This window comes from Struthio camelus, chromosome 4 (genome assembly GCF_040807025.1).
Source record: "Struthio camelus isolate bStrCam1 chromosome 4, bStrCam1.hap1, whole genome shotgun sequence".
Lineage (NCBI taxonomy): Eukaryota > Metazoa > Chordata > Aves > Struthioniformes > Struthionidae > Struthio > Struthio camelus.
The window spans coordinates 44,655,914-44,670,620 of NC_090945.1; the positions used below are offsets into that span (position 1 = coordinate 44,655,914).

General features: G+C 36.9%; 1 protein-coding gene across 2 annotated transcripts in view; it reads left to right on the forward strand.

Annotated features, from left to right (window-relative positions):
- Positions 1-8,598: 8,598 nt before the first annotated feature.
- PALLD (palladin, cytoskeletal associated protein) overlaps positions 8,599-14,707 on the forward strand; it is a 158,327-nt gene continuing 152,218 nt past the window's right edge. Inside the window, exon 1 of one of the 2 annotated variants that reach the window (XM_068942439.1) lies at positions 8,599-9,055. The gene's annotated coding sequence lies outside the window, so the exon portion shown is untranslated. Of the gene's footprint in view, positions 9,056-13,104; positions 13,229-14,707 lie in introns of those variants that run through there. The other variant, XM_068942440.1, reaches the window with a different exon arrangement.

Here is a 14,707-nt window from a genome sequence, read left to right on the forward strand (position 1 = left end):
AAGGTGGAGAAGACGAAGGTCCTGCAAATCTATAAGAACTCAGTTCTGCAGAATAGCCTAAGTTTTATTGCTTGTAAAATTAAAAAGTTATATCAAGCGTGGTTGTACAGAGGTAAGAAATCACTCTTCAAAATAACCCAAGCTAACTGGTAATGTTTAGGGAACATTTATAAAACAGTCCTCCCTGCTACAGCAAGCAGAGTGAGTCTGAGGGGAAACTGTATCCAGACTTTGTGATTATGTAGTTTTGCAATGGGGCGGAAGCTTCATGTGTGGAAAGGCTGAAAAGAAAGAAAGAAATTCCCAACCACCAGTTTCTTAGGGGTTGGGGTAATCTGTTATTAATACTTTGTAAGCATGGACTTGATTACAATTACTGTTAACTGTGGGCTGACATTTCTTCGGAAAGGCAGAATTCACATTAAGAGAGACGTGTTTCTTAAACTGCAAATCAGTGCTGCTTTAAGATACCGGCTTGGAATCCAGGTGTAACTACTAAATGGCAGAAAAGATCTGCTACAACAAACGTAGCTGTTTTGGAAAATATACACAAGCAGTTAGGATCCCTAGGCAAAGCTGGATGGCAAGTAATTAGAAGGAAAAATGTTAGGGCATAGTATAAGGTAAAAACAAATAGCTTGTACACTGGAATATTAAAACAAAACAAAAATACTGAATATTGCTTCTTAAAAACGGATTAAGTGCTTTAATAAATAGCTTGATTTTCCAAAATGGCTGAAGATTTTTTTCGAAAACACTGTTTTGATTAACAGAACCTGCTGTGTATTCAGTAATGTAAAACATCTGAGGAACTAGAAAAAAACATAATTTTATATTCTCATTTAAGAGGAAAAAATCTGGCTACAGCTTCAGTTACTACTGACGGCAAACAGTACCGAATGCATGTATCAGCAGGCACATAAACCCCTACTTCTTCAAGGTTTAAGCAATGTGTTAGAAGGGACTAACATTTTGTGTTAAGAATGACTTTTTTGTTTTGTTTTTTTAATATTTTTTAATCTACCTATGAGCTAATTTCCTGAACTGATTTTCTCCCATATTCAGGAATAGAAATATGTGGTTTACCTCAAGTTACTTTTGAAGAATTACTGCTGCTCAGTTAATCCGCCTGAATAGCATTTTTAAGATTTTTTCAAATGATGAAAGGAGATTTGTCCCAGAAGTAGGTGAAGCAGGCAGCCTGTTAAAACTCAGCCTTCACTCCACAGCTATCCAAACAGCCAAAGCAAGCTTGATTCTATATAGAAAAAAACTGATTGATGTTCAGGGGAGGCCCATTGCAGGCTGTGCACGAACTGGGACCCCCTTATGGTGCAGTCAGCAGTCTGTGCTAGGTGATCTATTGGGACGTTTTCCCCCACCTGACCTAGTCCACAATATTCATGCCAAAAATATCTTTTCTGGAAATCATTTTAGAGACATTGAACAGTTTATTTAATTTTTTTTTTCCTGTCTTGAATCTGAAGTGAAATGTTGTAAAGAGCAGGTAAATGAATGGGATTTCATCAAAAACATTTCAAGAGTCAGATATGCTTTTCACAGGCTAATTAAATATACACTTCATTGTAGCTTTCGTTTTCTACCGATACAGTACTTTGTGTGTGAAAAATGTTAATTCCAAAGTTATTTCTGGCCCTTATCCTCTGTATCAAAATATCTCTTTCTTTCCTGTTTAGTTAGTAATAAAAAATATTTTTAACTCTCTAGAGAAATAACATATTTTTAAATGTAACACATTCTCTTTTATCTCTCAAAATATAGTATTATACAAATTGAGAATGAAAAATAGTGGCCACCTTTCTATCTTATTTACAGTGGTAAACACTGATAATGACAGAAAGAGAGGCATCTCAGATCAACAGGAATTTTTGGCTTATTTAAATGTTAGCCTTGTCTAATGTAAAGCACCAGTGTACCAACAATTTACCTGTTGTTTTAGTAGTAAATCAAAGAATCATAATTTTCTTTGAAAATTAAAAACAAAGTAAAATCTCAACATCATGAATATAAGAACTTCTCAAATAATAATGAATTTAAGCAACGGGTTTGTTTCTTCAATATAGCTACTTTCTTTATGAGAAGTTATAAACGCTGGCAAATCATCAACTCTGCTGAATGCTTCTAATGCTTAGTAAACATATCTTGACAAAATGCTATATTTGTCACTTGGCTTAAACTAATCACAGTGTTTCATTAAAATGAGGTTGTTCTTACCATTTTAAAACTCTGTGGTTGCTGTTTTATTTTGCTTTAAATCTGCTGTTAGCTGAGAATAGAAAGTTTTATTGTACGGGGAGAAGGGCAGGATGGTTACAGATTTGCACAATTTAACTGCAAACAATGCAGTTTTCAGTGAATGGCAGTTGCCTCACTGTCAGTTGAAAAGCTGGTCAGCGTTTGAGAATTGAACATATAGGACATGACAGGAGAGAAGGTCTTTCCTTCACAATTCAGCTACTTTTTTTCTTTTTTTTTGCAAAATACAGATTTTTTCAATCTTAACGTATGCTTTTGTTTAAACAGAAGTATAGCAATAGCTCAATTACTTCATTTAATATTCCTTTCACTAATACAGGCTGCAGAAACTTATTCCTTCACCTGGAAAATTATTCTTTAAAAGCTAAACTAGAATGGAATAAGGCAGTGCCTTTAGTTTTAAAAAACAGCAGTACATTAAAAAAAAACCCAAAACTTCAGATAATCCATATGAGAGAGATGGTGGGTGAAAAGCTTGTGTTATACCTACCTGACAGAGGTCTCACAAACCTCTTATGTTGCTACTTTTTATTATTAAACTCTTGTTAGCTATTATATCATAGCAGAAAGGCTTGGCCTTGTTCATATTAATAAAATGTGTAAACTGAGCTAAAAACTAATGTAAATGGTTGTTCCCCTTTATAGAGTGTGGTCTTCACAAATTCTTAGAACTGCAAATAAAATAAGAAAGTGTACATTTACAGGACTTAGTGATTACTTTCTGGAAGTTTCTGGAAACCACCTTTGCTAGATTAAACTGAAAGTAGATGCCTGGGTGATGAGCTGCTCTTTGAACTGCTTCTCAGCTAAAATAGATTTGGCGGTCAGGTGGTAGCAGTGTCTCCTGCTGACTTCCTGGACGTCAATTTGTGTAGAGAAAGAAGTACTGGTAGTGATGGAAGCTCAGTTCTAAGAACTAATAGCAGTTGCTCTGCTCTTTCAAAGCACTGAGGTTCTGTTGGTACTCCTGGAGTCTCGTCAATCTTGTTTCCTTGGAAATAGAGGCTGCTAAATGCCTGTAGTTCCTGTTGCTTTAGTAGTGTAACCAGGGAAGTTTTACGTTCTGTTCGAGCTACATCTGTCCCCGGTATTTCTCTTGTCTTTTCTATGGAAGATGCTAGCAAATAAGGGCACCAAGTAGAATTAAGAAAAGAAAAAAAAAAAAAGAGAAAGAGAGAGAGAGGGATAGAGAATAGGGGCAGAACTACGTGGCATTCACTCTAAAAATTATTTTACACGAGTTGTAACATTTTTTTTTAGGTGACACCTGCTTCTAGCACTGTCCTGGATTTATAATTCTTAGGAAAGAAAGAACATGATTTTCTTTAGTAGTTATCAAAGGTGTAATTTCTTTGTAGAAATCTTCAATTCTGATTAAGAACATGTGCACTGTTGGGTTTGTACTTGGAGAAAGAGGGGAAAAGGAGAATCATTCTGTGTTTCTGCACAAGGTTTGTACGCTCTCTCAGCATGAGAATGAATGTGAACTAACACAGCACATAAACAGAAGCATCGTGAAGGCATGAGATTCTCAAACTCACTGTTTATTAAGAAGAATAATTCCTATGAGCCACAGCCTCAAGTAGAATATCACCAGGGTCAGTGTAGGAATGCACGAGTTCAACATGTGAATGAGTTGGGCTTTAGAAATGTTTGACTCTCCTCATCTCTACCTTACCATCTTCCTAGTTCATGATGCATCCTTTTGAGGTGCTTTTACACTTAATTGCTTAGCTACTTAAACGGTACCCTTCTTAGGACTGATTATGGTGAGACTACCATGGATTTAAAAAACAAGCAAGTAGATGATTCCTCAACTCTGTAAACAAGTACTTCAGCCATTTGAATTGTTTATGCCCAGAGGTGCCTAGATGTATCCCCAAAAAGTAAACAAATTTGCACTGAAATCAGATTTACTAGTAACAATTCTTAAAATTGTTTGTAGGCATTAAGGTCTTTGGGGAATTCCTGTTGACATCTGAACAAAATGGGGATGTGTACTGAACAAGATTCTTGCTTTCTCGTAGTGCTCTGGCATGTTATTCATGTGGTGTGATTGATTTTCAGGCTCAAATCCAAATGATGAGGATTTTTATTGGTACGATTGTAACAAATATATATTTCTATCAGTTTAAGTTACAGTGCCTCAAAAACACTTGAAAAAACAAAACTGTCTGAATCTGTACTGTCATGATGATTCATATACTGATCTTGGGGGCATTCTGCTTGAAGGTGTAGCTTGTAGGCACTGTTCATTTTAAGAGATACTGGAATTGAGAAGCTTGTGCTTTCTTTGAAACTTCAGTTTAGGTATGAAATTAATTCTGACCTTGGGTTGTGTGGAGATTTATGGGAGAGATCTCATTAATTAACTTCTTTTGAGATATTTGATCACATCCCTTTATATACACAGCCTGCATGTCTACTTCTAATATCCTATTCTCTACTGCTAAAGTGAATTAACAATGTTTATAAATAGAAGCATCAGAGGACAAAAGATAATTATGTATATTCTTTTCTCTTTGTATTAAGAAAGTTTTGATGCAAGGGACATTTTATGAAAATTTTAATTTCCTCTGTTTTAGATCATATGTTCTGTAAACATTTATTTAAATACATTTGCTGGAGGGAAGTTTATATTTCTCTTATACGCTAACTTGGGTTATTCCTCTAAGACAGAGAAGATTTTGGAACTGTACACGAAGTCTAACTTCCAAAACCGTATAAATGCTCTTTGGGCCCTTTTGAGAGTTGAATTTTGACATCTAAATAATTTCAGAGGATGCAAATGCATCACACGTTATTTTTACAGAGAAAAGACTCCTGTCTAAATATGTGCTACAGAAACATATTCTAAACTGAAAATGTCTGTAATTTCCTAATTCAAACTGTTTGCCCTCGGTTTTCTACATTTATACTTTTTTTCCTCAATCTTATTTCTTTTATTGGATTACAACCCTTGTTTCGCGAACACTCCCTCCATTCAGAGACCTGTGACCTTTACTGCTGAATTTCAAATTTACACATGCTATGTTAGGAACACGTTTGTGTGTACAAAGTACAAAATACTGAAGCTGTTAAATGGCCCAATTTACCACAGTTTGTAGCTAGTAATTGGTCAAAGGTAGTAAGTAAATGTTTTTCCCACTTAGTATATGGACATTATCATATCATGTTATTTCGCTTGGGAGAGCAAAAAATGAAATGTGATGTCTTCTTCTCAAACAGTCCCGAGACCTTCCAAGGAGCTGCTATAACCTTTCTGAATAGGTTTTGCCATGTAGTAATAGGTGAAAAGCTTGCTGTTCAGAAGCTGTTACCAGTGGCCAACTCCAACATTAGTCAGAACACTTTGTTCACCCTTAAGGAATCTATTAAATCTGTATTATTTTTGCTGGATATAATTTCTGATCCATTTATCAAACCCTTCAGATATTACTGTAGCCATCTGGTCTGAATAGCAACCAATTTATGATGGCTGTATCTTACCCATCAAAGCGTTACTCCCACCTGTCTCATTTCTGCATGTAATGAAAATGAACTTTCAGTAAAAAAACCTGCTGTAATATATTCCATTTTTTTCTCCTTCCTTACTTAACTGGAAATGTGAGCAGTTGGAAAACAAATTGAAATCTGATAAAAGCCCATCAGAGTTTGAAATTTGCAGCTTCAAGGTTTGTAGGCAGAAAATAAGACATGTTACCTGGAGCAGACCAGCTGCAAATTAGCAAATGTACAGTTGTCATGTCTCCTTAAATGTGGTAGGGTTGCATTATATTTGAGTTGAATAACAATAATATTAGTGTAGTGATGGTTAATACAACAGAGACCCCTGAAAAGTTAAATCTTTTAGTTCATTAATTATATACAATAACAAGTAAATCCAGATATTTCTTTGTGCCACGTGTCTTTGTCATCTGTGTTGACATCAGAGAATAACAGACATGTAACACGTATACTAGTCACGATTAGTTTGATGCATAAATGTTGCAGAATATCAGCTACTGAACCGCTTGACTTTATTTTATTTCATCTTATGTGAGGTTTTGGTCCTCTGGGTTTCAAATTCTAAAGAAAGCTACTTCATGAGTTTGGGTCTCTGGTTATGACAGCAGTGCTGAGACAGAGAAGAGCAGGTGACAGCTTTCCATTACTACTTTGTTTGATTTTTTAATGTGTATTTGTGTTTCAATTTTATCCTCTCTCTGAATTAGTATTCTTCCAGGCCCATGCTTTTCCATAATAGTCAGGAAAACAAATTCAAATGTCTGGGCCAAGACTGGGTTTTGGACTAACCTCTTTCTTCTGGAGACCCAATTGCAAATGGAACTAAACATGGGCTTCTGTCGTCTACTCAGAGCATATGTTTTTCAAGTTAGAACAATTAGCCAGTTCAGCAGTTGACGTTCAAGACGAGATGTGGTGTGGACTAAAAGCCCTTAGGTATTCTTATCTGTTCTTGATATTTTTTTGCATGTGAAATTTGTCGGGTTAAATTTGGGCTGGCAAACCTTGAGGCAGCAAAGGATGCCAAGACTTCTGATGCTACCAAGGAATAAAGGACCAGCAGAAAAGTACATCATAGTAGAGCTCAGTGAACATCCTGATACAGAACTTGGATTTACTGTAACTTTTTATGGCCTTACAATATATATTGAAATTCAGTCTCTAGTGAATATGCAGGAAAGCAAATTGAAATCATCATAACTTCCTTTCATTCCAGATGGTTTCTATGGACTTCTGAGACTTACCTTCAACACAGAGTATATTTGTAATTTTAAAATTTATCATAATAGTTCTCTTTGCTGCTAGCTTTGGAAAAGCATTGCAATTTCTTTAATGTAATGGGAATGTAGGGAATTGTAGTATATGGGTTCTATAAAAGCTAAGGTCCTTATCCTAAGCTCAAATAGTCTTTCTAAAGAAAAGAAAAGTTAGGTCCAAAAAAAAAGAGCAATTTACCCGGGATATGAAAATCACTGTGTCTAGTGTCCGATCCATACTGTCTCCTACACTGAGGAACAAAGTCTTGTGTAAACAGGTGGCTGTTTCACCCTATCATTGTTAACACTGGCAAATTACATCTAATTTCTCTTTTCTGCCTTCTTTCACACTTTTATTTGTGTTGTGAGAATCATTATTTCTGACCCAGTCATTGCTGAAAGTAACCAGTTTTGCTGTTCTAAAATATCCAGTAGCAGATCAGTCACCTCAAAATCTAAATTATTCTACATGAGATGAAAATGAAGTCCAAAATTGCTTTGACTTTCCTTTATGTTGCCATGTTTTAATTCCACCTTTTAAATAGTAATGCTTCTCAGAGGGAATGGGAATAGCATAGGGAAAGTAGAATATATATTGTGTTAGCTTGTCTCATTTTGAGGATTCCTGCTTGAGATTGGAGCTATACTGGATACAATAAGGATTCTCCAGAAATTGTAACTAATGACAGAGACTGCTTCTGGGCATAAAGGAAGGAGTATGCATACTACTGTAGATTTACTGCTCTACAAATTTATTTGACAGAGTCCAGATTAAATGAAGTAATCAAAAAATACTGAGGCTATCACTACTGGTTTATTATTTTATAATCAAAGTCCAAATACCAGTTTCTTTACAGCATTCTTCCTTAAGTTTGTTAATTATTACTGAGTGTTTTTTAAGATTTAAAGAGCCCAGAATTATTGTTGGAACCAATTTCTGAAGCTCTTTACTGGTGACAACAATAATTACATTCTAGTTTTCTGATTATCCAGGGAGGAAATCTTCAGGTTTTTATACTGGGGGGGGGGCATGGAGGGGGGTGTGTGTGTTTTTGTTTTGTTTTAAGACAGAGATACTACTGTTCTGATTGTGGAATTACTGCTAACAATTTAGTTATGAAAAAGTAGCAGGCAAATTATTGTAAAACAGTATATAGATATTTTTATATCTCTATTTCTGCATTATACTGTAAACTTGCAGCAATTGCGATTTTTTAAGTTAGCTTTAAGCAGTATATAAAAATATCAAGGACTGGAATAGAGGAGCTTCTCAAAAGGCATATGAGATACTACTTTTTTTTGACTCATAGTAAACTTAATAGCAGTTTCTGCTTTTTCTTTCCAGTCTGCAAAGAAAGGCACACAATGTGAAATACGTTCTGGCTTCAGTATTATCAAGTAGGTTGCTACTAAATCATGCTTCTCCTGATGTGTCCTTGTGAACGTAGAGCTCCTCAGTTATAGTTTAATAGTACAACTAAATGAGCTGCAAGTCCCATTGGAATTTTTTCTCTGCCTAGTCTTGCGATCAGAATCTCAGGGTCGAGATACTCCCAGCACATCTGATAAGGGGAGAGAATGAGGGGCGACGGATCACCACGGTACTTCCTTCATGTTATTTTTGGATATGACTAGCATTCCTCCCCTTACACACACCCTCTTTTTTCCCCAGCCCCCATCTCTTACAGCATTACACGCTCATACAAACACTCTCACATACTCTGAAGCAAAAGCAAGAGCAACAGCTGGACTGAAGCCAGAGGACTGAAGCTCTGCTTCCTCATTGCCAGCAGGCTTTGTTCCGTGCAGTCGGGCAGCGCTGGGGAGCTCGTCTTCATTGTTGGTCGCGAGTGGTTGGGATTTTGGCAGCTCGTCCGTCTATTAATTTCCTCTGTGCTCTTGCAAACTAGGCTGAAATCAGAGCAGCAAAGCTAAGAGCTGCGATAGTCAAGGAATAAAGGATCCGAGATCATCAGCTTCTTTGTAGGGGGTGGGGGTCCGTCTGTTCCACAACGGTAAGTGCCAGCATTAAATGTGTATAAAGATGCAAGAAACAATAAGGTGCCTTAGCCATTTTACTACGAGAGGGGGAGGGGGGAGAAGTATGCGAGTGACTGATCCTGTGTGCGCTCAGCTATAGTGGTCTCAGAACAGCGCCTGGCAGGAAAATCTTCCTGATCTCTACCTGCCCGAAAAGCAGTACAAGCACGTATAGATTTTAGTCAAATTCCTAAGTAGCTGTACAATTCTGGAAAGCTTTCCAAATGGCTTCACTACTGGGTTTTCTGCAGATCTGTTTACTTTTGAATCGTGCGTGGACTAGAGTAACTTTAACCCATTTCTTTTAAGAGCTGAACGGGGGAAGTAAAGATCTTTCATCACAGCATACGAACAGAACTAAAGTTCGGGGAGGATGGGGGAGTGAAAGGGGATGAGATCTTTCCTAAGACTGTTTAGCTTATAGAAAGCAAAAATAGATTCTTTTTAAATGGCTGGCATTCATTCAAAGCAACCCCCCCACCTTTATCCTACGAGCCAAGTGAAAGTTTTTAAAAATAAAAAGCCTTTGCAAGTCTACAGTTTGGGGGCATAGAAGTGAAAGCTAACGTACAGCGGAAAACAGTGCATACTTAGGTAAATGTATATCACGGAGAGGACAGGAACTGCAAAAAGAAACTTGGTTTTCTTCCAATAGTGGCTGTTCTTGCTTTATAAAAGCATTAACACGGCTGCCTAAGTCTGCTAGCCTAATGGAACATACAGCTTTGTTACAAGGACTTTTTTTCCTCTCCCTGTGTTGTCTTTAGGAAAACTTTTATAATGGTCAGCACAACGCAAGTTAATCCAGCTGCCTCGCTTTCAGAAATGCCATCTAGCTGTCAAAAGAAAGTCACTGTAGGGACCCATTTGTATTAAGCTACTGATAAGCACTGCTATCAGCATGCTATTATGTCTTGCTAGGTGGGTCATCTTCCCACAGAGTGATAAATAAGAAAGCCTTGAAATTCAAAGGTTCAAATAAGTAATAAATTCGAGGAAGAGGAAAAAGCCAGGAGACTGAATGTGCTTACTTACTTCAAAAACAAAAAAACTAGGATAGTGAGCCTAAAAAGAGGAAAGTTTTCCTTTCCCTCTCCTTAACTCTGGCTCCTTTAACTACTTCAAGTAGTTATTCCAACATTTTATGTTGAGAGGCAAGCAGTCCCTCCCCCCTACCACCTTATTTAGCGCTGGCTTATCAGAGATTTGTGAAGGTGAATCTAGTCACATGAAAAATATGCTGCATGAGCAAACGGGTGATTGTGCAAAGGGTAGCAAGCACAGTCAATTAACTGCTCTGAGGTCTGTGACTTTCGTTTTTTTTTTCAATTCAGAAACTTGTAACCAAAGCTCTTCCATTCTGATTTTCTCCTTTCATTCAGAAAAATAATCTTCTTGGTATGGTATTTGGTAAAAACGGTCTTCTAAATTCTGTACCTATGGAATGACTGCAAAGTAATGCTTAGCAGAGTAGCATACAATATCTTAGGAGAGTAGTGATGTTTAGTACAAATTTTGTTTGCGTTGCACTAAGGCACTTCTTCTCTCTGTAGCTTTTACTGGCTCTATTTATGGCAAGTTATTCACTGGAATAGAATTGCACACTAGAACTAGCAAAGATTCTTTTTCAGAGCTAAAATTGGAATAGTGTTTTCCAGAGCTGGGCTCCCCCCTGCCGATGGCACTATGTCAGGTTTCCTCAGCAGTTGCTTTCAGTTTCACAATTTAGGTGGGTGCTGTAGCGTCATCTTTTCTCATTGGTGTGGTGGAAAAAAATCTGACATCTTTACATTGTTTTTCCTACTTTTATATATTAAAGCGTATTTTGTACTGACTGTGAGGTTTGGCGATGAGTGTTGAGTTCAGCACTTATACACCAGAGATGGGCCTGAACCAAAAACCGTGGATTCCAACATCCTTGAACTATGAGAACGTTAATATCTGGATCCAAATGTCTTGGCTCTGGCCTATTTCTGTTTAAGATGCACATCACTTTGGCCACATGTTTAGCTTGCTTTTTGAGGTAATTCTATTAAGACTGAAAGAAATCTTTCAAGCTTTTAAAGAGGAAGTGACATTTAAAAAACTTGTAGCTAGGTAAGCAAGGCTTACTTACTTGCTGCTTAAACTTGCCTTTTAGGAGCCCCCAGTGCATTACATTCCCCTTCCTCTTTTGTTAACTTTAGAAGTAAATAATATTTAGGGATTCCTTCTGAGATATGCTGAGAAAGCCAGCAAGGTGCTAAGTGCCTACAGTCCCTACTGACTTCAATGAAACAGTGGAGAAGCAGCATTCATCCAGGTAGTGCAAGTATGTCACAGGCTTTGATACTAAATGATCTGCCTATGAACTTTTAAAGACAGTGCTGTATACATTCTTACCTAAGCTAAAAGTTGTAGTAGCCCATAGTGAGAAATGTGGTAGAGCAATGTAAAGGGAAGCTCAGATTGTTACTGAAATCATGGTTATTCTGCTTTTTTAATTGCTCGACTTCTCAGAGTCTGGCTAGCTTAATGGATACAATGGTTCTCTGTGAATACAATTAAACATGCGTCTGCCAGCTGCTTGAGGTATCCGTGTTCACTTCAGCAAGAAAAGCTGTTCTTGGCTGTGTTGGCTCACTGTGGTTTGTGGCACATAGCACTGATTTATTAGGCAGTAGTTGCCTTTTTTTTCTTTTTCTTTTTTTCCCTAAATGATTGAACTGTGATGTCACTTTTTGTCTTGGCTTTAACCTTTTAAAGAACTTTTTTTCTTTGCTGCAGCCTAGTCTCTTAGCACTGGGGAAGTGGGAAATGTCCCAATGTCCATTGCAGAGCAACTCTGTCTACCCCAGCACATTCCAGGGCCACCGAATCATTTGTGGTGAGAGTGATTCAGATCTGGTTAAGATGATTTAAAAGAGAGGTTATGGGCATACTGCAGTTGTGCATTTAAGAAAATACAGAGGGTTTTTTACTGCCTGATTGAGACCACATGGCTCCAACTTACACTTTTTTTTAACATGGAAATTGTTGGCTGGACATACTCAAATGATTTTTTTTTTTGTTTCTTTTTAATTGCCTAGAGGCTAAGAGTTGGGATAATGGCATTTAATAGTAAGGTCAGACTTAAAAGAAATAATTTTTAATGTTCCTTTAAATAAAAGGAGAGATGGCTTCTTTGAATACTTTGCACAGAATACAAACATGCCTCTCTCTTACATGTGAGTAAACGCATCCTAGGAATTCTTTTAGACGTTGCAGGGGAATTGGTGACCTGTTTTGAGGGAGAGGGAGAGGGATGATCTCCATGTCATAAATCACGCTAAATATATTCTGTTCCAAATGAATAATGGAAAATATGAAAAATAAAATGGAATGACAGTGTCCTCTCTGACTGTACACAGTTTCATTGTGTGCTCTCAAAGTGAGCCTTTTGGGCTGCCCTCGAGTGGAGTGAAAAGTCTGTATAATTAAATATTTAAGTCTATATTTAAGTCCACATAATTAATATAGTTTTCCCTTTATTTGTAAATATGATGTATATTAAATACCAGCAGTAAATTAACTTTGGTCTGACGTGCAAGATAAAGTAGTTAATTGTGGCCCTAGGTAACTTGAATTTACTGCAGAATCTTACTTAAATGAGGTAGCTATAATACTGCTGCTAAAATGCACTCTTTTCCTCAAGGTTCTCTTTCATACTGATCTTGAATACCCTCTCATTTTGTATGGTTCTCTACCTTTTCTATGTCTTAACTGCAAAGTTCTCATTTTGAGGATATGGCTAATTTAAGGAAAATTTTGACATCCTTACTCTCACTCATTGGTGTCTGTTGTAGTTAACTAAAATAAACTTTATCTCTAGTCTGAGAATGAAATTGTAGTAACTGGTATTTTAGGCGCTTTATAGAATTATACTATTTTTATGCATGCTGTTGATTCTGAAATAGTTAAACTTCATCAAATCTTCTTTATCCCTCCATATTCTCACAGTACTTTCTTCTCCGTTATACCATTTTTCCCCTAAACTGATGCATAGCACTTGTTGTAAGACTCTCATCGCCCATTGAGTCCTGTCAACAGAAGGCTGCTGCTTACAAAGCCTCCACGTTGAATGATCTTGACCTCTGAGGCATGGCTGTGTTCAACTCCTTTCTTTGAAGGTACACTCAGCCTCTGACTCTTGTCCTCTACCAGTGAAACCATTGCTTTACTGAGTCTCCCTGTAAGTGTGACCGTTACATAGCACTCTCCTTAGGATGTGAATTTTAGACAATAAATGTTTTTTGACTAGATACTTGCTAAATTGGGAAACAAATCCATGTATTTTCAAGTTTAGAAAATAGATTAAAAGTTACAACATTGAAAAATACTGTTTATTCTTGCTGTGGTTGGAAGATGAAGTGAATATGAAGAACAGTTCTTACAGCAGTTCAGTATAGAAAATAATTAATCTAGGAGTAATACAAGAGTATTATTCTACAACAGCAAATCCAGTGAACAACAATTATACTTGCATCCCTTTTGCGGTCTGTAAGTGCCAGGGTAGTAAATTCGGCTTGCTGATACTGAAAAAGAGAAAAATCAGTCATATAGCTACGTACATCCTTTTGAACTAGTCCCTTGCTCAGTCTTACCACTCTCTCTGTAATTGCCAGGACATGTGAACTTTGTTTTTAACTTTAAAAAAAAAAAAAAAACCCTTTAATCAGGGCCCATAAATCACTGTTTAGTTAATATCTGCCACATATAAACTACAATCTAAACATTTAAAACTTATTTGCAGTGTGTAATAACTTTGAAGTACACAATGCATACGGGAAAGCCATTAGTATTTCTGAATAACTGCTGTGAGTATTGATCAGAGGTCCTTGAAACTCCTCTCTCTGAAATGTTACTGTGTCAGTGTTCAATTTTACTGTGTTAATGTATATGATATATTTAAAAGCCAACCTGAATTGACTTGTTTGACAAGTAACTACAAACAGCTACTTGTTTGTAGCTGTTCGTTTGGCATTATAATTAAACATTATTAATTGTAGCATGGGTAAAACAGTGCAATTTTTCTAGGTGTGAGGAGGCATGACCGTTATGGTGCCCAGTAAAGAGCATCTTCTGCCTGAAATATTTCACAAGCATAAACTTCCAGAGCATCTCAGTGCTTTACGAGTAGAAAGAAGCAGAGCTGTTAAGATTTTGCTGTCTAGTATTGTTGGGAATAGTAGGTAGTTGTTCTGATCCTTATATCTCCATCTAAACACCAAAACATTCTCTTCTTTGGGACATCTCTAGGGCAATTTTTGATAGGGCTACTAAGGTTATGTAGGTATTTATTGAGGAGTTAATCTGTAATTAAATTGACATTTGTCATTCTTGCCAAACTTTATGACTCCTTATATGGCTTTTCTGACTATAATGTTGATGCCATCTGTGTTGCAGTGCTCATATGTAAAGTAGATCCCTTCTCTACATGTAGTCAGTTTTCCAAACAGTAGAAAGAAGCATGATGGAAAGGGCTGGAAATAAGGATCAAGTAGTTCTAGGATTTACATGGGCCACAGCAAGTATGTATAAATTTCAGTTGTTGAAGGAAGGAGTGGACTTTTAAGGAGGCTTGAGCACTGACCCCGAGCCTGTTGGAT